Here is a 20,398-nt window from a genome sequence, read left to right on the forward strand (position 1 = left end):
AAACCAGATAGAAGGTGACGGAAGACAATTTGACTTTGGGTGATGGGTATGCAATATAATCAAATGTCAAAATAACCTGGAGATGTTTTCTCTGAATTGATGTACCCTGACTGATCAGTGTCACCCCATTAAAATTAATAATAAAGGGGAAAAATGGGATAGTAGAGATAGATAAAAGACATTATGTAAAATGTAGTTAATAGTATGTTGGATCAGGACCAAGTACTATCTCTTTGTCAAATTCACATGTATAGGTAGTACGACACTTTGGTGTTTTTGAAGGTGAGCTGCAATATGACCAGTGTCCTTGGCAGCCATAGAAAAGGAAAATACCATTTATTACGTGCTATAGGCTATAAGAAGAGGAACCATTTTTATTTGTGGGTTGTAAAGATTTCCTAGGACTTGGAAATTTTTCTGTGATAAAGTTGATACAATGTGTCTAGCTTTCATAATGACAACCAGTGCATCATTGCTATACATGGCTTATACTCACGTTTTTTTTAAGCGAGGGAGACAGACAGACAAACAGAAAGACAAGGACAGACAGACAGGAAGGGAGAGAAATGAGAAGCATCAACCTGTTTTTGTGGCACTTTACTTGTTCACTGATTGCTTTCTCTTACGTGCCTTGACCAGGGGATGCAGTTGAGCGAGAGAAACCTTGCTCAATCTAGCGACCTTGGGCTGAAGACAGTGACCCTGGGCTTCAAGCCAGCGAGGTCTGGACTCAAGCCAGTGACCATGGAGCCATGTTTAGGATCCCACACTCAATCTGGCCACCCCACGCTCAAGCCGGCGACCTTGCAGTTTCTAACCTGGGACCTCAGCATCCCAGGTTGTCACTCCATATACTTGGCCACCACCTGGTCAGGCTGTACTCGATTTTGTAAGGAGAGGTCTTCCTGTTGAAGGAGAAGTCGGTGCTTATGATATTTCCAGGCACCAAAACACATGATCCAAAAAGACACTTTCCATCTTTACTGTTTAATTTAGGGATCAAAGTGAAGTCGCTGGGCACAGACCTGCTCATATATTTCTGTTACTCTGTTTATTAGGTTTCCCAGAAAACAATACAAAAAATATTCTCTCGTCAAGATGTCCTCACTTTCCACTTCCTCATTTAATTCTCAGTGTCTTGCCTTTGTCCTCACCACTTTGCTTTATGTGTTTATAAAGATTAGCAGTGACTAAATTAAAGTCAAATCCAGCGAACATTTTCCAGTCTCTTGTCCTGTGACCATTCATCTTCTTTGACAATTTACTTCCAAACTGATACTATTAACTATTCTCCCTTTACTTGTCCTCTAAAACCATTTACCTGTAGCATTTCTTATATGCATCTTGTGAACAATTAGGAATAATTTCTCAACAAAGTCAGTGGGTATATACCCAACAATGCCATTCTTATATAAATATATTGGTGTTCAATGTTTCTCAGGTTTTTTTTTGTTTTCTTGTTTTTTTATTCAGTGAGTGAGAAGGGAGGCAGAGAGATAGAGCCCACATGTCCCCGACCGGGATCCACGGGGCAAACCCAGTAGGATGTGATGCTCTGCCCATCTGCTGCCTTCATTTCTCGATTTCTCAGCAACCGAGCTCAGCGTCTGAGGTGGTCATGGAGCATCCTCAGCACCCGGAGCCAACTCGCTTCAATCAAGCCATGGTTGCAGGTGCGGAAGACAGAGAGGAGAGAGAGAGAGAGAGAGAGAGAGAGAGAGAGAGGAGAGAGAGGGAGAGGGGTGAAGAAGCAGATGAGTGCTTCTCCTGTGTGCCCTGGCCAGGAATCAAACCCGGGAAGTATCCCATCCAAGTACTAACCAGGCCCGACCCTGCTTAGCTTCCGAGATCAGACGAGATCGGGCGTGTTCAGGGTGGTATGGCCGTAGACAAACCGGGAAGTCGACACGCTGGGTCAGCACTCTACCACTGAGGCAACCGGCCAGGGTCTCTTAGTTTTCTTTCCTTCCTCTCTCCTTCTCTTTCTCTTGTCCCTCTTATCAATCTGTCATTTCCTGTTGATTTGTGATTTCTTGACTACAATGTCTAGCAAATATGTCTTGTTACAGAGTGTGGCATTTGTGAAAACTTGCAAAAGCTGGAGCTCATGAGAGTGTCCAGCAAAATGTAGGTTAATCTGATGTTATCCGTCATTAGCTTGTTCCAAGAACAGACACTGTGACCGTCAATGATGCATAATTTATTAATTGCAGGTCAGCGTGAGGCATTTTTGTCATGTTCGTATGTGTAGATAGCATGATGCTCTAGAACAGTGGTCCCCAACCTTTTTTGGGTCACGGACCGGTTTAATGTCAGAAAATATTTTCACGGACCTGCCTTTAGGGTGGGACGGATAAATGCACAAAATAAAATTATGTGACCATCGTAAAAACTGTGGTATTTTTAAATATAATTGTCGAACTTACGAGACAAGCATCAAGAGTGAGTCTTAGATGTATGTAACAGAGGGAATCTGGTCATTTTTAAAAAATAAAACATCGTTCAGACTTAAATATAAATAAAATGGAAATAATGTAAGTTATTTATTCTTTCTCTGTGAATCGGTACCAAATGGCCCACAGACCGGTACCTGTCCATGACCCGGGGGTTGGGGACCACTGCTTGAGATCTCTTAAAGCCACAGTATTCTTCCCACTGTATTCTTCGCATTCGTTGGAAAAAATATATATAAACAGACATATTATTTGATTTTTTATTGACTTGCAAAACACTTATATTTTGTTGTGGGTTTTAAAGATTTGGTCAAGACTATCTCACTGTAACTGTGACTAGCATTACTAAATGACAACTCCTAAGCCATTACTTCCTGTAAGCCTAGGCCCTAGGGCACACCTACCAGGGAGCCATCAGTGCATATTACTTTGCTGATGACAAACCATTATTGTCCTTTAGATACGTTGTTTTTACTGCTTGATTCTGGTGTAAAATGAGGACCATCTAAAGAAATGGCTCTCTCTCTCAAATAAGTCTCCCCAAATATCTCCCGGATCATCTGTTGTGGTTGCTCAGTAGAGTGTGCGGTGACATCTCTGGCCAAGATTCCTTAGTTCCCTTTTACGTGTTGTCTTGTAGCCTTCAGTAGTGTTCCACTGTGTAACCGTTCCACAGCTTTTTATCCACTCATCTACTGATGGGCACTGAGGCTATTTCCACATCTGGCTATTGTAAATAATGCTGCAATGAAGAGAGGGTGTATGTAGTCTTCGAATGAGTGTTTCAGACATGATTCAATCTTAAAATAACAGGGTTTTTCATATCAGATAATTTTTTTACATTTAAAAACAACTACAATTATGTAAAAGTGATGTTTGTAAAACATTAATTGCCTTGTGGTTATGTTCAAGAGTCATTGCCCTTTAACTCCAATTTAAAAACCAATGCATGCCGTTAACTGTTACAAAAAGAAATTAAAATTGCATAAAAACTAGAGCATGTTCCAAAAAACAGATTTCAGATTTGGAATCTGCGATGCAGAGATATTTAGAATCAGTTCTAAAACCTCATGCAACAGAAAATGAAAAAAAAAAATTGTTTCCCAGTGCAATGTTTCCACCACCTAGATAGTTCCCTGTGTTCCTCACTAGCCAGTCCCTATATCCTACTCTTTTAACCACCTCAGAGTGCACACTGCTCCATAACTGAGTTTTGCCTGTTTTTGAACTGCACATTGATGCAATCACATAGCACCTACCCTTTAATGACTGTCTTCTTTCACTCAGCATGTTTTGAGTACCACTGGTGTCATTATATGTATTGATTGGTCTTTTATAGTCTGAGTAGTAGTCCACTGTATTGTTTTAGTGCACTTTTAAAATCCACTCCTTGTGAAAATTATTGTTTTTTGTTTTTCTTTTTCCAGTTTTGGCTACTTATATAATACTTATAATAAAGCAGCTGTGAGAGTTCCTATACAAATCTCTTTTTTTAAAAAATATGATTTTATTTCTTTCAGGAAACAGCTAGGAGGCAAATCGTTGGCTATAATATAGCTATATTTTTACTGTTAGTTTCCCAGACTGGTGGCACCATTTCACACGCTGCTGGCAAACATATGAGGGTTCTGGCTGTTTTGCATCTCATCTCTCCAATTTTGGTTTTGTCAGTCTTTTTATCTTTTCAATCCTCTAATGATTGAATATATTTCTATGTGCTTATTGTCCATTTCTCTCTCTGTGAGATTTTTTTTTTGACATTTTTATTGGTGGTTTTTCTTCATATTAAGTTCTAAGAGCTCTTTATGTAGTCTGTATACTAGTCCTTTGTCAGGAATAACTAATAGGAATAATTTCTGGTAGTTTATGGGTTGACAATTTATTTTCTTTATGGTTCTTTTTGAGCAGAAGTTTTAAATTTTGGTCAAGTCCAATTTATCATTCTGTATCTGGGAGTAGTTAATACTTTTTAGGTCCTTCAACATCACAAAAATTTTCTAATATGTTTTCTTCCAGAGACTTGTAGTTTTAGCTTTTATGCCTAGGTCTGATTAATTTAGGGGTTTCAAAGTAAAGGTTTTTTTAAAATTGATTTTAATTTATTGTGCTTACATAGATTCAGGTGTCCCACTGAATATATCTCCCTCCTCCCCATCCCAGTGTTCCCCTTGATACCCCCTTTCTTCCCTCCCCCCACACCCTCCCTCCTTCCCTTTAGAATCTGCTGTCCTGCTCTCTATAATGCTGTTATGTATATATAATTTCACTAATCTCTTCCCTTCTCTGATCCCATCCTCTCCTCACCTTTCCCTCTGACTGCTTTCCCTCTTGTTTCTTTGATCCCACCTCTACCTCTATTCCGTTCCTCAGTTCACATTCATTAAATTCCTCATATGAGTGAGGTCATATGATATTTTTCTTTCTCTGCCTGGCTTATTTCACTTAGCATAATAGTCTTCAGGTTTATCCATGTTGTCGCAAAAGGTAAAATTTCCTTCTTTTTCATGGCCACATAGTATTCCACTGTGTAAACCGTACCACAGCTTTTTATCCACTCATCTACTGATGGGCACTGGGGCTGTTTCCACATCTGGGCTATTGTAAATAATGCTGCAATGAAGAGAGGGGTGTATGTAGTCTTCTGAATGAGTGTTTCAGCTCCCTTTGGATATATTCCCAGAAGTGTATATGTTGGGTCATAGTCTGCCATTTTTAATGATTTGATATAACTCCATACTATCATACTTTCTACAGTGGCTGTAGCAGTCTACATTCCCACTGACAGAGCATAAGGGTTTTCTTTTCACCCCACCATCACCAGCACTTGTGGTTCTTTGATTTATTTATTTATTTATTTATTTATTTATTTATTTATGACAGAGAGAGTCAGAGAGAGGGACTGATATGGACAGACAGACAGGAAGGGAGAGAGATGAGAAGCATCAATTCTTTATTGCGGCACCTTAGTTGTTCATTGATTGCTTTCTCATATGTGCCTTGACCGGGGGGCTACAGCAGATCTAGTGACCCCTTGCTCGAGCCAGTCACCTTGGGCAAGTTGGTAAGCTTTGCTCAAATCAAATGAGCCCGCCCTCAAGTTGGCGACATTGGGGTCTTGAACCTGGGTCCTCTGTGTCCCAGTTTGACACTGTATCCACTGTGCCACCGCCTAGTCAGGGTTATTTGTTGATGATAGGCGTTCTGAGAGGTATAAGGTGATATGTCATAGTGGTTTTAATTTGCATTTCTTGGATATTGAAGGACAGGGAGCATCTCTACCATGCAGCTGCATATCATGGCAGTGTTACCTCTTCTTTTCCGATGTGGTTGTCTATTATTTCTTCTTGTTCTCTGATTGCTGTGGGACTGCCAGTCTATATTGAATATAAATGGTGATAGCGGACATTCTGGTCTTAATTTGTTTTTGCCTATTGAGTATGATGTTTGCTGTAGGTTTGTCATAGATGGCCATTATTACATAAATTGAGGTAAGTTCCGATGATTCCTGCTTTGCTGAAAGTTTTTAATATAAATAGGTGCTATATTTTATTAAATGCTTTTTCTGCATATTTTGATGTGATCATGTGATATTATTCTTCATTTTGTGTGCAGTGTATATTATGTTGATTGATTTAGGGATGTTGTACCAACCTTGCATCCCTGGAAGAAATCCCACCTAATGATGGTTTATGACCTTAATGTGTTGCTGGTCCAGTTAGCTAATATTTTGTTGAGGATTTTAGCATCTATGTTCAGGGATATTGACCAATAATTTTTATTTTTTTAATTTGTAGTGTATTTACCTGGTTTTGGAACTAGGATATTACTGGCCTCATAAAATGAGGTTGGGAGTCTTCCTTGCTTGAGAAATATTTGGAATAGTTTGAGAAGGATAGGAGTTAATTCTTCTTTGTTTGGAACAATTCACTGGTGAAGCCTTTGGGTTCAGAACTTTTCTTTGTTGGGAGTTTTTTTTTTTTAATAATTTTATTTTTAATGGGGCGACATCAATAAATCAGGATACATATATTCAAAGATAACAACTCCAGGTTATCTTGTCGTTCACTTATGTTGCATACCCATCACCCAAAGTCAGATTGTCCTCTGTCACCTTCTATCTATTTTCTTTGTGCCCCTCCCCCTCCCCCTTTCCCTCTCCCTCTCTCCCCTCCCCCTGTAACCACCACACACTTATCAATGTCTCTTAGTCTCACTTTTATGTCCCACCTACGTATGGAATAATGCAGTTCCTGGTTTTTTCTGATTTTCTTTTTTTTTTTTTTTTTTTTTTTTTTTTTTTTTTTTTTTTCATTTTTCTGAAGCTGGAAACAGGGAGAGACAGTCAGACAGACTCCCGCATGCGCCCGACCGGGATCCACCCGGCACGCCCACCAGGGGGCGACGCTCTGCCCACCAGGGGGCGATGCTCTGCCCATCCTGGGCGTCGCCATATTGCGACCAGAGCCACTCTAGCGCCTGGGGCAGAGGCCACAGAGCCATCCCCAGCGCCCGGGCCATCTTTTGCTCCAATGGAGCCTTGGCTGCGGGAGGGGAAGAGAGAGACAGAGAGGAAAGCGCGGCGGAGGGGTGGAGAAGCAAATGGGCGCTTCTCCTGTGTGCCCTGGCCGGGAATCGAACCCGGGTCCTCTGATTTTCTTATTTCACTTTGTATAATGTTATCAAGATCCCACCATTTTGCTGTAAATGATCCGATGTCATCATTTCTTATGGCTGAGTAGTATTCCATAGTGTATATGTGCCACATCTTCTTTATCCAGTCATCTATTGACAGGCTTTTTGGTTGTTTCTATGTACTGGCCACTGTGAAGAATGCTGCAATGAACATGGGGCTGCATGTGTCTTTACGTATCAATGTTTCTGAGTTTTGGGGGTATATACCCAGTAGAGGGATTGCTGGGTCATAAGGTAGTTCTATTTTCAGTTTTTTGAGGAACCACCATACTTTCTTCCATAATGGTTGTACTACTTTACATTCCCACCAACAGTGTATGAGGGTTCCTTTTTCTCCACAGCCTCTCCAACATTTACTATTACCTGTCTTGTTAATAATAGCTAATCTAACAGGTGTGAGGTGGTATCTCATTGCAGTTTTGATTTGCATTTCTCTAATAACTAATGAAGATGAGCATCTTTTCATATATCTGTTGGCCAGTTGTATTTCTTCCTGGGAGAAGTGTCTGTTCATGTCCTCTTCCCATTTTTTTATTGGATTGTTTGTTTGTTTGTTGTTGAGTTTTATGAGGTCTTTGTATATTTTGGATATTAGGCCCTTATCTGTTTTATGAGTTTTATGAGTTCTTTGTATATTTTGGATATTAGGCCCAACAAAGAAAAGTTCTGAACCCAAAGGCTTCACCAGTGAATTGTTCCAAACAAAGAAGAATTAACTCCTATCTTTCTCAAACTATTCCAAATATTTCTCAAGCAAGGAAGACTCCCAACCTCATTTTATGAGGCCAGTAATATCCTAGTTCCAAAACTAGGGCCCTTATATTAGCTGTTGTTTGAAAATATCATTTCCCATTTAGTTGGCTGTCTGTTTATTTTGTTATCAATTTCTCTTGCTGAGCAAAAACTTCTTAGTCTGATGTAGTCCCATTCATTAATTTTTGCCTTCACTTCTCTTGCCTTTGGAGTCAAATTCATAAAATGCTCTTTAACACCCAGGTCCATGAGTTGAGTACCTATGTCTTCTTCTATGTACTTAATTGTTTCAGGTCTTATGTTTAGATCTTTGATCCATTTTGAGTTAATTTTAGTACAGGGGGACAAACTGTAGTCCAGTTTCATTCTTTTGCATGTAGCTTTCCAGTTTTCCCAGCACCATTTATTGAGGAGGTTTTCTTTTCTCCATTGTGTGTTGTTGGCCCCTTTATCAAAAATTATTTGACTATATATATGTGGTTTTATTTCTGGGTTTTCTATTCTGTTCCATTGGTCTGAGTGTCTATTTTTCTGCCAATACCATGCTGTTTTGATTGTCGTGGCCTTATAATATAGTTTGAAGTCAGGTATTGTAATGCCCCCAGCTTCATTCTTTTTCTTTAGGATTGCTTTGGCTATTCGGGGTTTTTTATAGTTCCTTATAAATCTGATGATTTTTTGCTCCATTTCTTTAAAAAATGTCATTGGAATTTTGATGGGAATTGCATTAAATTTGTATATTGCTTTGGGTAATATGGCCATCTTGATTATATTTATTCTTCCTAACCTAGAACAAGAAATATTCTTCCATCTCATATCTTTTTCGATTTCCCTTAACAATGGTTTATAGTTTTCATTATATAAGTCCTTTACATTCTTTGTTATGTTTATTCCTAGGTATTTTATTTTTTTTGTTGCAATGGTGAAGGGGATTATTCTTTTGAGTTCGTTCTCAAATGTTTCATTGTTGGCATATAGAAAGGCTATTGACTTCTGTATGTTAATTTTGTATCCTGCGACCTTACTGTATTGGCTTATTGTTTCTAGTAGTCTTTTTGTGGATTCTTTGGGGTTTTCGATGTATAGGATCATATCATCTGCAAAAAGTGATACCTTTACTTCTTCTTTTCCGATATGGATGCCTTTTATTTCTTTGTCTTGTCTGATTGCTCTGGCTAGAACCTCTAGTACCACATTAAATAAGAGTAGAGAGAGTGGACAACCCTGTCTTGTTCCTGATTTAAGGGGGAAAGCCTTCAGTTTTGTGCCATTTAATATGATGTTAGCTGATGGTTTATCATATATGGCCTTAATCATGTTGAGATATTTTTCTTTTATACCCATTTTGTTGAGAGTCTTAAACATAAAATTGTGTTGTATTTTATCGAAAGCCTTTTCTGCGTCTATTGATAAGATCATGTGGTTTTTTTTCTTTGTTTTTTTGATATGGTGTATTACATTAACCGTTTTACGTATGTTGAACCATCCTTGAGATACTGGGATGAATCTCACTTGATCATGATGTATTATTTTTTTAATGTGTTGTTGTATTTGATTTGCTAGGATTTTGTTTAGTATTTTAGCATCTGTATTCATTAGAGATATTGGTCTGTAGTTATTTTTTTTTGTGACATCCATGCCTAGTTTTGGTATAAGGGTTATCTTGGCCTCATAAAATGTGTTTGGAAGTATTGCTTCTTCTTCAATTTTTTGGTAGACTTTAAGTATAATAGGAACCAAGTCTTCTTTGAATGTTTGATAAATTTCACTGGTATAGCCGTCAGGGCCTGGACTTTTATTTTTGGGGAGGTTTTTAATGGTTTTTTCTATTTCTTCTTTACTAATAGGTCTGTTTAGGCTTTCTGCTTCTTCTTGACTCAGTCTAGGAAGGTTGTATTGTTCTAGGAATTTATCCATTTCTTCTAGGTTGTTGAATTTAGTGGCATAAAGTTTTTCATAGTATTTTACAATAATTCTTTGTATATCTACGGTGTCCGTGGTGATTTCTCCTCTTTCATTTTGGATTTTGTTTATATGAGTTCTTTCTCTTTTTTCCTTGGTAAGTCTTGCCAAGGGTTTGTCAATTTTGTTGATCTTTTCAAAGAACCAGCTCCTTGTTCTATTAATTTTTTCTATAGTTTTTCTGTTCTCTATTTCATTTATTTCTGCTCTTATTTTTATTATCTCCTTTCTTCGGCTGGTTTTGGGTTGTCTTTGTTCTTCTTTTTCTAGTTCCTTAAGGTGTGAAGTTTAGTGGTTCACTTGGGCTCTCTCTTGTTTTTTCATATATGCCTGAAGTGATAAGAACTTCCCTCTTATCACTGCTTTTGCTGCATCCCATAGATTCTGCTATGTCGTATTGTCATTTTCATTTATCTTTTTTTTAACTGCTTTTATTTTTAAAACAAATTCCATAGCTCTTATTTTAGAACATTTGGCATGTACAAAAACATGTGTTAAAAGCTTTTACATTGTTTGCTTTTACTATTCCTTTGGCAAAATATCAACAAATCCCAAATATTAACAAAAGTATATCTCTCTCACATTTTTGCCTCATGGCAATTGTAGATATACAAATTGGATCAACTACTTGAATACACTTCAGATTCTTTTAAAACTTTTCTATCTCTAAGAATTAATAAAATTTCTAAGTTCAGATCTTTCACACTTCATACCAATAGTAGATATACAAAGTGGGTATTCTACTTGAATAAAGTCATACTCTCAATGTCTGAAAATAAAGGAAGTTGGACTAGTTCAGATCTTACCCTTTACAGCAAGTTATGCTCCCTATCAGTTTATCTCTTGGATTCCCACCACTTGTAGACACAACGAAATTAACAAACTACCTGAAAAAAGTCATAGTACCTCTTATCTTTACAGCTGGTCTTAGGCAAAAGACAAAGAAGAACCCTTCCTATGTTTAATAAGAGAAATTGAGACCTGTCACATCTTAAAGTGTAGCTAATCAATTTGCATTTATGTATAAATCTATATTTAACCACATAAGTTTTTATGAAAACAAAACAAAATACTAAAAAAAACTGTTGTCTCCTGAGCAGCCAAGCTTAAGTCAAGAGAAACCAAAACCAGCCAATGATACATTTTTTCCCCCAAAGAAATAGGCAAATAGCATTCACAAAGCATTTGGTATAGATAAACGCCGAGTTTTTCTAAGTAATCCAACATATTCATGGACAGCCTGAAGATTCCGAAGAAAAATATTTTTCCAAGTTACCACATTAAACCAAATTTCCGTTCTCATCCTGAAATTATTTGTAAAATAACCAAATCTCAATGGCAAAGGAGATGAAGACCCTGAAAGACAAGATGTGGTTGGAACTTTTCAAACTGACTTCCCCACCTCCACCCCGGGAACGAAGCAACAAAGGAAAGAGAGGAGGAAGAATGGCTAGATAGGAAAGCCGGGTGGGGGGGGGGGGGTTGTTAAATCTTGAATAAAACAAACACAGGAACCCCAGAGAAAGCCAAAGGCAAACGTACAGCCTACTGAGGAGACCCGGCGGCAGCGGCGGCACGACGACGGCCTAGAACAGGGGTCTCAAACTCGCGGCCCGCCGAACAATTTTGTGTGGACCGCAGACTAATCCACGAAGTTCAAAATATTTTGGATAAAATTAAGTAAGCCTAGGGGCCTACTTGTATTTTTCATTTCTCTAGCATCCTAGCTAGATATTAGCTTAGTTAACAGCAGTTGTGATGTGAACTACAGTTTCTGGTCATTTTGTGACACTGAGTAAACTGCATGTACGATTGTGCTTGTTGTACTGATTTTTTTTTGTTTTCAACTGCAGTGAGAAATGTGTTGCATAACAGTTGCCTTTTGTAGACCTAGTGGGGCCTGCCAAACGGCTGTGATCTTGCTCTGCGGCCCACATGCTTAGTTGAGTTTGAGACCCCTGGCCTAGAAGAACCGCGCAGTGGCTCCCCCGATGGCTCCGGCTTCCAGCGGCTTCACCGAGTTGTAGTGGTCACTGAAGCTGGAGGCGTAGCGGACATAGACCAGGGTCAGCGGCTTGCTGCTATACTCCTCCCCCACGACGAGGATGGGCGACTCCGTCTGGATCACCTCGATGGGACTCTGCAGGACGTGCGACAGGGCCCTCAGCTCCATCTGGCCTCCCCAAGACGTGCTGTGCACGATGTCGTCGCAGTAGCCCAGGAAGTCGTTGCGGCTGTGGGCGTTGCCGGTTTTGGGGTCCCTGAAGAACGGCAGCAACTCCTGGACGTGCTGCCGCAGGTACCTGGCGGTGAGTCTCCGCAGGCTCTCCAGGGTCACGGAGGATGGCAGCTGGTCTTGGATGGCGCGGTACAGGCAGTGGCTGTCGGGCGGTACATTCCTCATCTCCAGGTTTCTGGGCTCGAGGATGGCGGCGACCTTCTCCTCCTCCTCGCGGCGGTAGCTGGCCAGGTACCGCGTCTCGGCGTCGGCGGCCTTCTGGCACTCCCTCTCGAGCACCGCCCTCCCCTTTCGCGCCTCTTCTGTACCTTCGAGCGGTGAGGAGGATGCTGGTTCTCGAGATTCATCTTAGCCAGACCTTTCGTGATGGCCTCGAAGCCTCGTTGCCAGGCACTCTTAGGCAAAACCTCCTCGAACTTCTCCAGCTCCTGCTGGTGCCTCTGCTCCATCTCGGCCTCCAGGCGGGCCACGTCAAGGAGCATCTGCTTTCTTTTCTTCTTGTCGCCCTTGGGGACCGAGCTCTTCATGAGCTGGATGCGGTCCTCAAGCTCTTTTTTCTCGCGCTGCTGGCGGTGTTCCACCTGCTGATGCTCGCACTGCAGCTCTTCCATGGTGTTTAAAGGCCAGCGAGAACCACGGTTCGCTGGTGCCGCAGTTGCTGGTGGCGCAGTTACACGCTACAGTTCGGACTAACCGTCCAACCCGCCCAACCGTTAGATCCTCAACCGCGCCTCTGTATATATCTTTTGATCTCTGCACTTATTTCTTCTTTGACCCATTCATTTTTTAAAAGTATGTTGTTTAGTTTCCACATTTTTGTGGGATTTTTTTTCCTCTTTTTTGCAGTTGAATTCTAGTTTCAAGGCTTTATGATCAGAAAATATGCTTGGTCAACTTCAATTTTTCTGAATTTGCTGATGTTGTTTTTGTGGCCCAACATATGGGCAATTCTTGAGAATGATCCATGTACACTGGAGAAAAATGTATACTCGGTCACTTTGGGATGAAATGTCCTGTAGATGTCTATCATATCCAGGTGCTCTAGTGTTTTGTTTAAGGCCACTATATCTTTGTTGATTCTCTGTTTGGATGACTGTTCTAGAGCCGTCAGCGGTGTATTGAGCTCTCCAAGTATGATTGTATTTTTGTCAGTTTTTGTTTTAAGGTCAATAAGTAGCTGTCTTATATATTTTGGTGCTCCTTGGTTTGGTGCATATATATTAAGAATTGTTATGTCTTCTTGATTCAGTGTCCCCTTAGCCATTATGAAATGGCCATTTTTGTCTCTGAGTACTTTTGCTGTCTTGTAGTCAGCATTATCAGATATGAGTATTGCTACGCCTGCTTTTTTTTGGATGTTATTTGCTTGGAGTATTGTTTTCCAGCCATTCACTTTGAATTTGTTTTTATCCTTGTTACTTAGATGAGTTTCTTGTAGGCAGCATACAGTTGGATTTTCTTTTTTAATCCATTCTGCTACTCTGTGCCTTTTTATTGGTGAGTTTAATCCATTTACATTTAGTGTAATTATTGACACTTGTGAGTTCCCTATTGCCATTTTATAGATTGCTTTCTGTTAGTTTTGTGTCTTGTTTGATTCTTCTCTTTCATTTTTCTATCTTTTGTTTTTATTTGGTTGTATTCCATACATATTTCGTCTGTTGCTATCTTTTTAAAATCATGTGCTTCTGTGGTGGTTTTTTCAATGGTGGTTACCTTTAAGTAATGAAAAGGGTTCCTACCCTGTTCATTGTAGTGCACTATTTTGTGAGTACTTTTGCACTCCATCGTCCTTTGCTACTGTTAATCTCCATCCTTTCCCTCCCTTTCTTTTTCTTGTTGTCACAGTTTAAATTTGGTTTTATTGTATTCTTCTTGGAGCTTTTACTTGTGGCTTTGTTTTTTTTGTTCTTTATATCTGAACAAAAGATACAAAGAGAACCCCCTTTAGTAATTCCTGGAGTGGGGGTTTTCTGATGATAAATTCCCTCATCTTTTCTGTATCTGTGAATGTTTTTATTTCTCCTTCATATTTGAAAGATAGCTTTGATGGGTATAGTATTCGTGGCTGAAAGTTCCTTTCTTTCTAGGACTTTAAATATTGGGGTCCACTCTCTTCTAGCTTGTACAGTTTCTGTTGAGAAATCGGATGATAATCTAATGGGCCTTTCTTTATATGTTGTATTCTTCTTTTCCCTGGCGGCTTTGAGAATTTTTTCTTTGCCATTGGTTTGTGCCAATTTTATTATGATGTGCCTTGGAGTAGGTTTGTTGGGGTTAAGAAAACTCAGAGTTCTGTTTGCTTCTTGAATTTGAGGCTTTAGTTCTTTCCACAGGCTTGGGAAGTTCTCACCTATTATTTGTTTGAGCATGTTCTCCATTCCATTTTCTCTCTCTTCTCCCTCTGATATACCTATCATTCTTATGTTATTCTTTTTGATGGAGTCAGATAATTCCTGTAGGGCTATCTCATTTTTAAAAATTTTTTGAGTTTCTTTCTTCTTCTCTCTGTTGTGCCTCAAGTTGCTTGTCTTCGATTTCACTAATCCTACCTTCTATCTGGCCTGTTCTATTAGCTAAGTTTGTGACCTCGTTTTTCAGCTCGTGAATTGAGTTTTTCATCTCTGTTTGATTTGTTTTTATAGTTTCAATTTCCTTGGAAATATATTGTGTTCATTGAGTTGTTTTCTGAGCTCCCTATATTGCTTTTATGTGTTTTCTTGTATATCTCTGAGTATTTTTAGGATTTCTATTTTAAATTCTCTGTTGTTTAACTCCAAGGTTTCCAATATATTAAATTTTTTTCTCCATAGATTTTTCCTCATCTATCTGTGTTACCTCTCTTTCTTTTGTAACCATGATATTCGATTTTCTCTTCCTTAATGGCATCTGGGGGTGGTTTTGTTGGTAGTATTAATGAGATTTAATAAAGAATAAAAAGTTAAAAAAATAAAAATAAAAAATCGAAAAGATTTTTTTTTTTTTAAAATAAAGAAAAATAAAATAAAAATTAAAAAAAGAAAATTATTCCTCCCTCCTTTTTTCCTCTCCTCTCTTCTCCCCTCTTTCTTGAGAAAATCTTGAGGTGAACTGTGAATTATATTGTATTAAATGGAACAAACAATGCCTGTAATGGAGGGCCTGAATTGGGGAGAAGTAGTAAAGGGGCAAAAAAAAAAAAAAAAAAAAAAAAAAAAAAAAAAAAAAAAAGGAGGTATGGACCCACAAAAAGCAAATAAGGAAAAAATTTGGGTCAAGAATAAAATGATTTGCTTTTAGGTGTTGGTTGACTAAGTTTTATGCTGAGAGGAATAAGAGGGAGACAGGAAAATGGGGGGACAAATTAAAAATTACTTGTATTTAGTGGAACAAGAATTAGATAAAACGGAGAGCACTGCTAGTGAGTTAAAAAGGTGAAGTAAAAAACCCCCAAAATGCCACAAACATAAGTTTGAGTCCCAGATAATTTGTTCGTTATTGAGGTTTGAATGAGAGGAGACGTAAAGGAGAAAGGAAGAAACTAATATAGAGGGAGAAAAGAAAGAGAGAAAAAAAAGAGGGAACCACTAAAAGAAGAATAAAGTAAAAAGAGGAGAGAGAGAGAGAGAGAGAGAGTTAAGGGTTTTGGAGTGCAACCCTCATAGAGAGAAAGGAAGAGGAAAGAAAAGAATGAGAGATGTAACACTTATGGGTAGTGTAGTTCAAGGAGAGGAGAGAGTAAGACCGGCAGAGAGTTAAATGACCAAATTGGAGTAGGAAAAAAAAATCAAGAATGAAGATAAGAGAAACAAATGAACAAATATAATAAAATGGGATAGGTTATAAAGTCTGCGGATTATTCTTGATTTTGAGAGGTTATCTTCTTGATTTTTCTTTTCTCTCCCTCTTCCTGGTCAGTGACTCTGTACCCCGGGTTCTGCCCCTTTGGCACGCTCAGGTAGAGGTTTGCAGTTGATAAGTCTCTATGGCGATGTCATGTATTGTGCTTCAGTCTCGTTGGCAGTCGAGGCTCATTAGCATTTATAGGCTCCGATAGTGAGAGAGTCCGTGTTCCTGGAGCCTCTCTCCTAGTCTTTCCTTCCTCAATTAGTAGCCTGATAATCCAGCTATGGGGTTGCTGCTGCCTCTGCCTGGATAGTAAGAGGCTCAAAGAGCTGGCAACTCCCCACTCTATTCCCACTCAGCACAGGGCTCTGGGTAAGGCTCAGTCAGTCAGAGCTGCTAGCATAATCAGGCGGGGCTTCCGCCCACTCAAAGACCTCTGGCTCTGCCACTCTGTCCAGTAACATGGGCGGGCACCCACTCCCGGGGTGCTTGGAGGAAACTCTCGCTCACTATCTGCGCGCACAGACCAGGATATCAGGCCGGCTGCCTCACCCTCTGAGTGAAACCCCCGCCCGCACAGAAAAGTTCCAGCATTGGAATTGGCTCTCGCTCCCTCCCCGTGCGCGGCTTTTTCAGGGTACTGGGGCCACCCGGAGATTCCGCTTTTGGCCCACACAAAGGCCCCTGACTCTGCCCCTCTGTGGGATAACACGGGCTTCCACTCCTGAGGTGCTCGGAGGAATCTCTTGCCCACTCTCCGTGCGCGCAGACCAGGATATCAGGCCAGCCATCTCACCCTCTGAGTGAAACCCCCGCCCGCATGGAAAAGTTCCAGCGTTGGAATTGGCTCTCACTCCCTCCATGTGCGTGACTTTTTCAGGGCGCTGGGGTGGCCCAGAGATTCCACTTTCGGCCCACACAAAGGCCTCTGACTCTGCCTCTCTGTGGGGTAACACAAGCGCCCACTGCTGAGGCACTCGGAGGAATCTTTCGCCCACTATCTGCGCGCGCCGACCAGGAGATCGGGGAAAACGGCTGCCCCACTTGTCTTTCTTTGTCTGGGTTTGGCGTGAGTGTTAGCTTGTATTGCCCAGGTTGCCACAGGCACAGTTTTTCCTCAGCTTGGATCTCTGTGCAACAGCCTGGTTCGGCCGTTTGTGCCGCAGACTGGATCTATTCACCCCCTTTGCCTGCCTTAGTTTCTATATTCTCAGTTCTCAGTGAAAGCAGCCCTGTTTAGGTTAGTGAGGAAGGTGGAGCATTTCTTACTCCCTATTTCCTTCGGGGTTTGATTATATATTTAGCCAATTTTTCGCTCGACCATACCTTCGGGTGTATTGCGAAACATCTGGAGGCTCCAAGGATAGGTTTTTCTGTTTCTGGTTGAAGATCTTGTTGAGTTTTGGGGGAGATTTATCGGTATTGCTTCCTACCGCGCCATTACTCTGACGTCATCCCCATACACTGTTTTAAGATAATAAACTACTTTCCTGCAATATCTGCAGGGCTGATACACAGGGAACGTGTCCTGCCTTGTCTATTTTTCTTCTCTGTACTAACTTCTTACAACTTGCACAAACCTTCTGCAACTTACACAAACCTTCTGCAACTTACATAAACCTTCAACTTTTATGCACTTTCTTATCCAGAAATAACTGGCCTTCATAACAACTTGCTTTTCCTTTCTCTTTCAAAAGTACTTCTATACCTTATACCTTCTATTATCAAAACCATACAATTCCTTTCTAGTCAGATCTCTTGATTTAAAAATCTTTAACTTCAGTGAGGACTAAGTTAGTCAGCTAAAGGACCTACACCCCTTTTCTGTATGACTCATAGCAGTACATGCATCAAAACTTAAGATGACTTACTTGGCTTTCCTTTACTTTAGTTTCCCTCCCTCCCAAAGTCTAATTAGAAGGAGGTCCTTAGTTTTTTTCTTCTCTAGGCATTAGCCATGCGTGGACCAGTTAAGTTCTGGTTTGTGGCTGAAGCAGGGCATGCTGTCCTTCTCAGGGTCAGCTTACAAGGGTTGGCGAGGTCAGTCTTCGCTGTCCACAAAGTGTCTCTTCTGGGACTGCAAGCTTCAGCCGGCTGCGGTGGACCCAGGCAGGTATGCCTTCTACCTTGGCAGTAGTGGGAGTGGTCAGGATCATGGTGTGTGGACCCGTCTACGTGGGATTCAGTCCTTGGGTGGTGTACTGCTAGAAGTGCCTCTTGGACAGTCTTTGAACAGTTTGCTGAGTAACCTTTAAAACCTGTAAGTATTATACTTAGGGAAAGGGTGTCACATTTCTACACTTTGCAGTTAGAGTTTAAGTCCTAGTGACCACTGCTTCTAGCTGGAATTAGTAGCAGGTCCCAGCCTATAATAGGCATGGGGCATTGAGATGAGAGAAATAAAAGAGATACTAAACATTAAATAAAGCAATAAAATCAGACTGTCAATACCCACAGTAGAGATCTTTGAGGGATAAATAAAACTTAAATATTCAAGCAAGGCATAGTAGATGGCCCTTGTGTGTACAAGAAATGAGATTCGTTTTTCTGCTACTTGGAAGAAATACCTTAGGCTCGTGAATGAAGTCCCTGGGCCTACAGTGGCAATTCCCAGCATGCTGGGCAAGGTCAGGTCACAGATAGCTGGAGCAGGGCTAGAAGAGACTGAACCCTCCCTCCATGGAGCAAGGGGGCAGCTTACCTTCTCGTGTCCCTCTTTCCACAGCACAGACGTGTCAACCGGTAGGGCTGGGAAGCCTGGCAGGCTTCAGTTCAATGACCTTTCTTTCCACTCTGGAGCAGGGCCTTGATGAAATGCTATGAAGCAAGCCCCTTCGGTCACTGGAGCCAAAAGTTGGTATTTCCTGACTTCTTTTGGGCCTTATTTGCCTTTTCTGTTACTTCCTTGGTCACTATAGACCTTAAAAGCCATGCTCAGAAGATCTCACTGAGGGGCTTGACTAAGAGAACAAAATTGGGAATCCTGTATTTAAAGAAGCCTATTGGACCGAGGAAAGAAAAGATTTGATCTGTGATCGTAGGTGGTTGGAGACTGTGGAGGGTCTGAAATCAGGTGGAGGTTCAGGATTATGTCTCGAGAGTTCTCCTTTCTACCTATTATGTTAAGAATTCTTCTATTAAGCCAATCAATAGTAATATTTGTTACTCTGGGTTTTGTGACCTAACATTGAAGAATTAACAATTACTGAATTATTATATATCCCCTAATATTTAAACTAAAATTTTAACATCACAGCCTATGAAATAGCAAATAAAAAGGAGAATTAACAAAAGACTGTTGAAATAACATATACATTTCTAACATAGAAAATGTTTTTTACAACAACAGATCCTTGGTACAAAAAGGAAGTCTTTGTATTTGACAGACTATACAATTCTATAATGGCTAAAGCAGTGGGTTTAGAAGGGGTCGTATTCCCTAAATCTTCTCCTGGGGTTTGGCTCCAGATAGGAGGCGGGGATTCCCTGGAGCCAAAGCAGAGGAGGACAGAGGGCTGTAGCAAGGTGATGATAGCCTCTAGCTTACTGCACTGTTATCTTTTGCCTGACTAAGCAGTGGTGCAGCCCTTGAGCCGGTGCCCAAGGGGGAGGGGCAAGTGCCTGAAACTGTGAGGGGATCCTGCCGCTTCTCCTGCAGGCAGCTGCAGCCTGGCTGCCTTTTCTTTCTCTACCTCTGCTGCTCTACTGGCTGCATACTGATCATGCCACCTGCTTGCAGGTGGGTGCTGGTGATAGTACGCTAAACTCTCTGTTTTCTATGGGTCTAGCAAATCCTTGGTTTGGCCAGTCTGCTCTTAAGTTGGCCATTCTAGTTCACAAAGAGTCCTCAACGTGGCGGATTCAACAGGAGTCACTGAAGAGGCGTTAGGGCAGCAGATTGCCCCTGACCCATGGCCCTTGACTCTCGAAGGAATCCTATGAGGAAGCAATGGGCAAAGCAGACAAACAAACCAAATATGCACACAAAACAAACAAAACTTCTAAACCAAAACCAAAGAGAGAAGGCAGCGTCCTGCGTTCCCCAACCGGGTGGGGAGAAATCAAGTGGCGTCCCGCCTGCTCCACTACACCCTTTTCTAACCAGAGCTCTGTTTCCAAATATTCAAAGAGGAAGCTTCCTTACCAAACAGTCTCGAGACTCCAAATGTTTCGAATCAGCCAAATTCAGTTTCCAAATGGCAACTGCCGGAGGCTGGCCAGCTGCCAACGTCTGCTGCAGCCCACTCCATGAGGAGGGGTCTTACACGGTCTATCTCGCTGGGACCTCCATTTGTTACATCCCACGAGATAGGCCACAGCAGACCCAAAGTGAATTTTATAAGTTTTATTGCAGACCTGCGCAGGGACTGCAGGCAACCCACGCAAGGGAGCACTGCAGCCCCGCAAACCTGCGCAGGGACTGCAGGCAACCCACGCAAGGGAGCACTGCAGCCCCGCAAACCTGCACAGGGAC

The 20,398-nt window shown here is 41.0% G+C and overlaps 2 pseudogenes; one reads left to right on the plus strand and one right to left on the minus strand.

Annotated features, from left to right (window-relative positions):
* The window catches only part of LOC136381473 (Wilms tumor protein 1-interacting protein-like), a 92,075-nt pseudogene that overhangs the window by 49,691 nt on the left and 21,986 nt on the right, over window positions 1–20,398 (plus strand).
* LOC136380878 (OTU domain-containing protein 6A-like) lies at window positions 11,824–12,710 on the minus strand (annotated as a pseudogene).

This window comes from Saccopteryx leptura, chromosome 9, assembly GCF_036850995.1.
Source record: "Saccopteryx leptura isolate mSacLep1 chromosome 9, mSacLep1_pri_phased_curated, whole genome shotgun sequence".
NCBI classification, from domain to species: Eukaryota; Metazoa; Chordata; class Mammalia; order Chiroptera; family Emballonuridae; genus Saccopteryx; species Saccopteryx leptura.